The sequence below is a fragment of the Calonectris borealis genome, chromosome 1 (assembly GCF_964195595.1).
Source record: "Calonectris borealis chromosome 1, bCalBor7.hap1.2, whole genome shotgun sequence".
NCBI lineage: Eukaryota > Metazoa > Chordata > Aves > Procellariiformes > Procellariidae > Calonectris > Calonectris borealis.
Window position 1 is genome coordinate 192106510 of NC_134312.1, and position 9717 is coordinate 192116226.

Sequence of the window (9717 nt, forward strand, 5' to 3'; positions counted from 1 at the left end):
CTCCCAAACCCAAGCCTGCTGGCGAGGAAGAGCAGAGATTTCCACCATGAAGCTGGTCTGTGCTCAGGACAAAGACAAAGGTTTTGTGGAAGAAGAAGTTCTCTGGGGAACAAGACTCATGCTCTCCCTGGGGAGTAGAAGACACTTGCTAAACTCGCAGGTGGTAAAATAAGGGCTCCTCACTCTTGCATGAACATAGAGAAGATAATGAGGGAAGTTAATTAAGAGCAGCAGTAGCTGTGGAGCAGGCTATGGCTCCTGCCATTTTCAGAGACAGGTCCTCTGCTAGGTCTTACATGGCTGCTGTCCAAGGTCAGGGCTGATGCAGTCACTGAGCAATCTCAGTCACTAACACAGAACAAGAAACCAGTTTGAGTGGTTCCTTCTTTTTTTCTGCAGGCAAATAAAAAAAAATAAAAAAACCCATCTGCACGCTCAATGGCCTTTCCTTGAGAAACACATACAGAGTTCTCCCAGCTGAAAAGTCAACAATTTGCAGAAGCCTGCGACACAGCCGGCATGGTTGTCCTATTCCTGAAGTCACAGGAAAGGCAACTTTGCACTGTGGGGTCACACCAAAATCTCGCTGTTGTGCCAGTCTTTATCAGAGGGGAGGAGAGGGGCTCTCCATTGTCCGGGCTGGCTTGTTTGTCAGGGGACCGAGGTCTGTTTGTACAGCTATACAAATAGCCATGTATCAACTCACAGTAAGACATTTTCACGGATCACTTTTTAAAGGGGCCCGTGCAAAAGCCATTTTTTGCTTTCACTTGTTTTTAATTGGATTTGCACACTTTTGCTTCCTTGTGAAGTATGAATATATATGTGTGTGAGTATACATAACAGCTATCCATAGCTGTATGTTGCATAACCATTTTATACTTGAATTTAAGGAGGTGTTCTGACTCATAACAATAAAGGCATGTTTTTCTCCAAAATATAAACCACTAACTGTAAATGAATAGGGATTTTCTCACTCTCTCTCACAAACACAAAAGAGCAAATGTAGACATAACCATTTATATAACTAAACTTAAAATTTCTTACACTTTATTTGTCCGCCTCTGGGTTTGTATAAAATGATCATTGCATGGGTTCTCTAGTGCCACAGATTCTTCAGATTGGCTGGGATTGTGCTTTCTAGTATAATGCAAAATATTCCAGTCCAAAGCCACATTAAAATATAACATAATAAATAAAATAAAATAAAATTCTCTTGGCTGAAGGTCTCCAGCACACGCATGAAAGAGAGAACACAGAAAACTCACCCTAAAATAACTTATGCATCTGTCTTTTTTCTAAAGGCAAAGTCCTTTCCTGTTTACTCATCAGTCACTTTTCACCAGGTATGCTATTGATCCTTAGTTGACCCACAGTCCAGTACAGCGAGTGGAAAGCACAGTCTGGGTTTGAGGTATGTGTACGAAGGAACTAGTGAACCCTGAACTCAGGGAGACAGACTTGCTTTATTTTGAATATATGCTATCTCTCCTTTCAGTAGCTTCATTTGAACTTTGTAGGCTTTCACAGTGTTTTGAGCACCAGCAGTAGTTTTTGTTCTTTGGCTCGATGTGCTTCCAAAAGACTATTTCCCCTTAATCTGCCTAAATACTAACAAGACCAAACCCTTCTTTCCCTTTCCTCCTGCACTCTTTCACCTCTGCCTGGCAGAAGGGTACAAAGGACAGCTTCACAAAGCACATTTACAAATAAGCACCGCGGTGATATCCTCTTTGCCAAGTTAAAGGGAATTGTGAGAAACACAAAAGGCAATATTTCACTCCTGACATTTCAGAAAATTAGATTTTGAAATCCTTTTTCAATAGCAGACCATGAAGTGTGGGTCTAAGTTGAAAAGTTCCTCTTAACAGCAGGATAATTTCTCTTTAGCATCAATGTAAATTGAAAATGTAAATTTAAATTATACTTTTTTTCTTTACCATAATCTAGGTCATGAATTAAAAAGTGAATCTGGGCTCTAGTTGCTTTTGCCATGAAAAATTGTCCTTTTTGTCTATATTTTCCTCAAACGTTCTGCATTTAGTGCTCCTAGGTGTATCAGCTGAAAAAAAAAATCTGTTTAAAAGAGGAAAACCAATATATCCATGGGTTTTTCTGCACTGAGGAGCCTGGGTTTTGGGGGATTAAGCAACCAGCCTTAGCTTTTTCTCATGGGTTTCTCCCTCATTTTCCCAATGGGTAGGATCAATTCTGTGATTTTCTTAACATAGTGTCGAAAAAAAAAGAATTTAGGATTTGTGAAAAATGTACAAACCAGCACTGCTTCTGGGAATTTAGAATGCTGCAAAAGTGACCTATATAAGACAGTATGGGTTTTTTTTAGGTCAAGCAATAATTGCATTATACTACTGACATAATGTTTCACCCTACTGTAATAATGCATCCTATTTTTTTGGTTAACTACCTTTTTCAGAATCTCAGAGCCTTTGGCACATTTAAGAAATGTAGGTCAAATTTAATAAATATACCAACTAGAGCCTGTTGAGAGAAAAAGCCATTGGACATGTCACGACCAGGAGGTGAGGAGATGTCTGAGCATACAGGTGGCTCTTTCACCCCAGCTGAAAGCAAAGAACTGCTGGAAATGAGAAATAAAACAACTTGGCCTAAATTATACAGAGTATTTGGGGTACTGCCATTGTACCCAAACATCCTGATACTCTGTCTAGAGTCTTATTCTCAAATCCATCCCTTGTGGTTTTTTCTCTTTTCTTTCAATTTCATTATAAAACCCAAAGACAACCCAATTTTTTCTCACTACCAATAGTAACATATACACATTACCTACAAAAATTAACGTTTCAAATATTTTGATCTTTCCCAACTTCTCCATTCCTCTGGACTGTAATGAACATATTTGTCTCTTCAGGGCATTCTTTTCTTCTCCTTTTCATGGGAGCAAAAGATAAGAGTAAGTTAAAAAAGCAAAAGGCATCTTGAACTTATCAGTGGCAAAAGCTAACATTTTAACTAGCTGAGAAGAATAAGAATAAAGGTTACACACCCAGTTCTGTGCATTTGGGAGCATATAATGAAACCAAGGAAAACCAGCCTTTTATGCAGGCAAAATTTAGAGAAATAATTTATAACTATTACTGACCCTCATTCCTTGCATTTCCTGACTTGTTAAATAGAGGTTCTCTAATGTTTCGGACGATTGCACAACTATACTAAAAAACGTTTCACAAACAAAAGAAGAAAAAAATCACATAGCATGTACAACCACAGCTAGCCATGTGCCTATCTGCCACCGGCAGCTTTCCTTGTTCTGATCTGCAAATTAAATCTAAAACATTCACTTCACCCAGTAACTCAGAGAAACATGAGACACAAGAAAGCTTCTCCTCCAAGCCTGGGAGAAGGCTCTGCTTCGACCTCCATCACACTCAAGCAAGTTTAGGTCAGCTCCACTGGCAGATCAGAAGCTATCCTACTTCTTTTGATCCCTTGGTTTTAACATTCAAGGATGAAATTCAAAGAGAAAGGGGGAAAGGAGACAGGATATGAGTGTCAGGAGAGTTTTGTTTTTATTGTAAAGGAGAAGCTGCTCAGCTACATCATGTTTCAGGGTCAGGATCTGCAGCATCTCCCCAGGCGGCAGGCAGAGCATCTGCTGACTTGTTATAGAGGAGTAAAATCTGGATGACTTTTGCAGCAGCTCAGTGGGACAGTTATTCAGGTAATGTATGCTGATCTCTTCTTTCTGCAGAAATTTAGCCATAGAGCTCTAACCCTTTGCAGCCATCAGCTTTTTAGGCAGCTATTTGGATGAACAATGCGCCTCTCTCTATTGTCAGGGATAGGTACCGTACCCAGCCCGGACACGGCAGTCGTAGCATGAATCTTCCCTCTCGCTAACCCAATTTTGCAGAAAACTGCCTCCAGCAAAATGATACGAAAGAAGACAACTCAGCTGCCCTCTCAGAGGCTTAGGTGCAGAGGGGAATATTGATGCCCTCAGAATGGGACTTGCTGGATGTCCCCAAAGCCCTGCTGATGGTCCTTGGTTCAGACACACCCTGCCCAGATTATATGGTTTACACACTGTACCTACAGAAAAAAGGTGAAATTTAACAAAATGTGAACACAAAGGATGTTTTCATTTATTTAATCAACACATCTTAGAAGGAACATGGATCTGCCCTTGCTAGTATGTGAGCACATGTCCTGCAATGTATTTTTATGATATGGGTCACATTTCCAGGCCATTCATGCTCGATTTTTACTTGACTTCTGAATGAGGAAGATGAATTTTCAGTCATATCGGGATGTGGTTTAAATCTCTGCACTGTTCTGTTTCAACCTGTGGTCCCAGCAGTGATCCTCCTGCCACCTCTGACAGCAGCCCAGCCTGCAACCCTGCTGTGAAAGCCAAGGCTGGGACCGTACCTCTGCTCTCCCCTCTTTGGGGTGGTGAGGCAGAGAGCTTTGGCAGCCGGTGCCATCAACGTCTGGGCATCTCTCTTAGCTTTCCTTCTTCTACACGCACTGGTTGTGCCTATTGTATCTGTCTCTGGCTTGGTGAGGTAGAAGAAATAAATAGCAGGTTTGAAAGAGCCGGTGCCCATGGCACTCTAAAGCCTAGATAGAAGTCCAGGTCTGAGATCTAATTCCCCACCTCCTCATGGTGTTCCTGGGCTTGGACACCATCTAGTCCTGCAGAGCCCACTGGCCTCTGCCATCCAAATGGTGAGGCAGGCTCCTCCTCAAGGTTATACACAGCATGGGGGGTGCCAAGGCTGGTCCCCACCAAGCATCTCAGTCTTGGGCTGCTATGCTCTGCCTTACAGCCTTTTTCTCATTCCTTTCTACCAAGAGCAGCAGCTTCTTAAGTAAATTTGGGGCTGGCTCCCATTTCACAGGCTTTTACATTTCTGCCTGAGCAGTGACAAATAAATAAACAGTCATCAGAGATCATTAAGAATTACAACATAATGTAGTGGAACGCTAAATTTCCAAACACCTCCCCTTTCTTTGGTGACTTCAGTAAAGTTTGTGGGCTTCAATAAGTACCCTGCAGGTGTACATTTAGGCAGCAAGCCCAGCTTCGGTTTCTGTGGAGAAGAGTATTAACAGCACTTATTTGTACATTATTTTATAAATAACTGCCATAGGTTTGCTGCATGCATTCTCCACTGAGATATCAAAAAGTGTGGACTCACTGTGGCAGCATCAATGCCTCTGACCTGGGTCACATGTGGGGTGTTAATATACTCTAAGACACAGAATCTTGCAGCTAGAATCTACTAAACCTCCAGCATCTCTATACTGCTGTTGCTGTAGCTTGAAGCAGCATCAAGGAAGCTTTGGAACAAGACAGTTTGAAAAAAAATAAATGTTTTTCCCTCTATCCTATAGTTAGAAAAGGTGTATTCCATAACTTTTATTATCCTCTATGTGATTATTCAGAAAAAGCAACCCATATGGAAAGTAATACAAAGTGCTTTGCAGAATATTCCCATCTCAGTAACACACCTCTGCATGTGCATAAAAGATCACATGCCCCTTTGAAAATATTACCAGCATTCTGCATCTTCAGTGGCAGCTTTCACATCTGTAATTTCTACCTATCTTTTTGCTTCCAGGGTCTTGCTGTGTCTGTTTGCAAAGCACCACTTAGCCTAGTGATGGGACAGATCCAGGGACGTTGGAGGGAAGCGTGCACGCCTCCAGCAGCGGCGAAGGTACAGTCCTGGTGCCATCCAGCGGGCAGCTGTGCTCTCCACCACGAAAGCAAGCTTTCCTGAAGAACTCTGAAATTGCTAGTCCTGCTTTCTGAGACCCTCTTCTACCTCCCAGACAGGTACTAGCAGTAACAGGGAGTCAGCTCCAGATTCACACCCGCACGGGTGGTTCTCCACAGCGCAGGCTGCTCATGTGAGAGCTGCGTATCTGAGCTCCATGACAGTCAATACAGCTAGTGGGTTTTAAAAAGCGATTTGGGTTATCCTAGTGGAAGGACCTGTCCTGGTCTGCTCTAAGGAGTGATTAAACACTTGCGTGTAAAAAAAGAAGAGAAAAAAAGAATAATACCCCCCAAACGTATCCCAGGTGACCCACTGGCCGTTCAGAATCAAACACGCGTTATCTTCTGAGACACTCTGGTGGGATTCACTTTGGGACACCGAGAGCCGCTCACTTCTTGACTTCATAGCCTTTACTCAACTGTCTCCAAAACCAACTTGTCTGGATACAAGTCTAGGTTTCTATCCACCTTTTTAACCTACTGCCTAGTCTATCATTTTGCAAGAAAATGCACCAGCAAAAGCAGTGCTGTTCAAGCCATATTTTAAGGGTAAGTTTTTACAAAGTCAGTGAGTTCTCAGTTGGCAGAACAGTTCAGAGCTAGTCATGGACACCTTGCTCTACCCAGCTACATCAGCCTCATGGCATTAGACCCTGGAAGGCAAGATGAAATCTTTTGTGCTGACCACCACAGTTTATTGCCAATATCAAGGCTTATCCCATTTGCATCCTTTCTGAAGTGATTATTGCAGTCAGAAGCCTGACCCCACTCCACACCTTATGGACTTTCTGATTTACTGCAACACACTCTTCTCTTCCCACTCCCTGCGAGTCAAGAGCTTATCTGGCAAAACAGATGCCTTGAAAATGTGGGGCCCCTATTCTCTGTTCCAGCTAAATTCCACTTATGACTAGAAGGGAGGGGGAAAGATTATTTTAAATCACCTTTAAGCTCCCCATATTTCACAGTAGGCAGAGGGCTAGCTTCACTTCTGATAGGAATTGAAGCGCCTTAAGGTATTATGATATAAGACCAGCTATTTAGGAATGCTAACACCTTTCTGGCACACAGGAATAGGCAGAGTGGGTCTTTGGCTTCTCTGTACAGAACATATATCTCTGAGGTTAAAAGAACACAGAGAAAAAATACACGTTCTAAGGATATTAATTTTACTCTTATTACTTATTCCTCTCTACAGTCTGCAGATAGCCCTTCTGCCATGGGGGGTTATAGTAGAAATAAAGGCTGGCTTAATTGTATTTACAGTGCTCTTAAGGAATAAATAACCCTATCTGCAACTCAGATATCTGAAGGTGCCCTCTCTAAGGAGTCAGACAGGCAGGATCCCCTAGACAGAGCAGTCCAAGACCACATAAAAGCAAGATAATGTGTATAAGGTACAGAAAAATGCAGCTATGAGCTTAGGAAAACACTCCTCATGCAAATGCAGATAAAGAAAAAGGCATTCCTTCCTTTTCTGCAGCCCTGAGAGATGTGCCCTGGCAGAAGCTCTTCAGCATCCCTGCATCAGTGAAAGGAGAGGAGAGAGATTTTCCCATAGCAGCTCTGAAGGGAAGTGTATAAGTGGGTGTATGTATGGAGGTGAAGGAGCTGAGGATAAGAAGGAAAAAAAGGAGATACAGATCTTTGTCCAGTGCAAGTCATTAAAGAGAGACTGGATGAAGCATCACCCTCCTCCTCTCCCTTTACTTTCCAGCAACAGTGGTTGGAACTGGCCTAATTTCTGGTTTCCTTGGAAACCCTTTAGAGAGCCTGTTTATTGTAACAGCTAGAGTGCAAAGAGTGTAACTAAAGAAAAGCCTGTGAATAAAGAGATTTTGATAGTTCAGAGGGATTTAAGAGATGTGTGCATATTGGTTTACATGCGTGTGTGTGTGCCTGCCTGTATCTGTGCACAGATGTGCACTCGTTTTCCAGAGGTTAGAAGTTTTCTTGGGACTGTGCAATAGCTGAAAAGAACAGAAGGTGGCATGTTTTCAACATTTTCATGCAGCAAAAAAGTACAGTAAAGGAAATGCAGGAAGGAGCTACAGTGAAAGGAAAACAAGAAGGTAATAAAGTAAAAGGATACAGAAGGAAGAAGACGACAGCTAAGCCCAGACTGTATTCAATTTGCTATATCACTGCCGTTAATGATTGTATTAACACTGAAGGCTACTTACTTTCCCCATTTTTGCAAAGTAATTCACTGATGCCATAAGGGATGATTTTACTAGACTCTGAAAAATGCCTGGTCAGTTGTGATGCGTTTCATTTTCAGTACTTTAACATTTTATGAAAATTGTAAAATGCAGGTGTGTATTTTTTTCTGTTTTTTTTGTTGTTGTTGTTTGGTTTTTTTTCTTAATGATAAAATTCACACAGTGTGACCAGTTTATCAAGATCTATATCAGGAAGATAAATGTGGCCCTGACAGTTTCCCTTTAAAGTGCAGGTACATGGGAGATAGCACCAGGCAAAAAGGAGAATGAATTTACATTTGCCAGAAAATTAAGAAGCAAAAACCCAAACCAAATAAATTAGAGAAGATGACAGAACTGTTTGTTCTCAAGTCACTAAATTAAGATCTTTCTGAAATATTCAGCCTGGCTTTGTGAAACTGTTACCACAAACAGGTGCCTTTTAATCTGCAGGCACCCTCTTGGCCTGCCTACTTTTCTTTAAAGCACACATTTTTCTCTTTTTTCCAACCCACCAATCTGTTTTAAGCAACAGGTTCCCCTCACACTGCGTGGCAGCAGCACGAAAAAGTCCCCTTTGCAGCCAGCGTTGGTGACTCACCGGGTAGGATGCTCCCTGCGTCTTGAGCTCTCCTTTTTCCTGTATTCTACGACTAATTGCCACAGCTCGTTTCATGAGAAGAAGACCGAAAGTTAGGTTTGAGTGCTCCAGAGGGACGGCGAGGGCTGGTCCGAGCTGGACCAAAGCGACCTCTCCCGCCCTGGCCGGGGGTGCCCGGAGCCACCGAGGAGTTAAGGCCCGCGTCCACGGGCACTCGCGTGGGAATAAAGCGGTACCTTTGTTGCCCCTTTGAGAAATCTTGGACTGCGTCCGACAGTAGACGGCTCTTCTTTGTTTAGCAGCCAAATTCCTCATTCCCTGGGCAGTTGATTAGGTTTTAACTTCATACCTTCACCAAATGAAAAAGACTCTCTTAAAATGTCTGGGGGCCAGGGAGAGAGGCTGGCAGCATCCCCTGACACTGGCCCTTGGAGGCACCTGCTGCCTTCCCCCTGTTTGGGGGCATTTCCAGGCCACTCTGCTAACGAGCCACCAAAACCAGCTCACAGCAGGGGCAGAAGGGGAGCCGAGAGACCAGCAGCCCAGCAGAGGGGCGCAAGGAGAAGCTGCTGCCATGGTTATCGTTTTCCAGCCCCCAGGCTGCGGGCGCTCGGGAGGGGGAAATCCTGCTACTGCAGCATCTTGACATAAAATAAACAGGAGAGGCACTGAAACATGGACTTTTGGAGAACTTCTGTCATTTACCTTCTCTTTTGCTCAATGCATTTACTTGCTGCTCTCCAAACACAAGGTATTTTGGAGGAATGGTTGTGCTGCTCCCTGGCACCCTGCAGCAGACCAGGAGTGAAAAGCTCAAGCTGGCAGTAGAGGTTGCAGCTGCCGCGACCGCTGAAGTCACCGTCTGGGAGACAGTCCTGAATGCCACCAGTTGGCTTATTTTGGACTCCAGCAGAGTGTATCAAATCAGTCTTCCTGACCCCAAGCGCTGGGAGGTGCATTCTCAGGTTTTGGCTGTGGGTCTGGCTGCTGTGACTCCTTCCAGGCAAATACACCTTGAATTCTGCTTCCCAGCTTGTAACGTTTCATCCTTGTGATCTTACCTGAGGAATTACATATAAATAAAAACTTGTATTATACAATACAAAAATATAAACACACACACAAAATATGTACTATTTACATATATT

At 43.0% G+C, this 9717-nt stretch overlaps 1 protein-coding gene across 1 annotated transcript in view; it reads right to left on the bottom strand.

Moving 5' to 3' along the window:
- LOC142077718 (complement C4-A-like) overlaps positions 1 to 8716 on the bottom strand; it is a 61726-nt gene extending 53010 nt beyond the window's left edge. The window contains exon 1 of the mRNA XM_075139736.1: positions 8570 to 8716. The gene's annotated coding sequence lies outside the window, so the exon portion shown is untranslated. The remainder of the gene's footprint in view (positions 1 to 8569) is intronic.
- Between the last annotated feature and the right edge of the window lie 1001 nt (positions 8717 to 9717).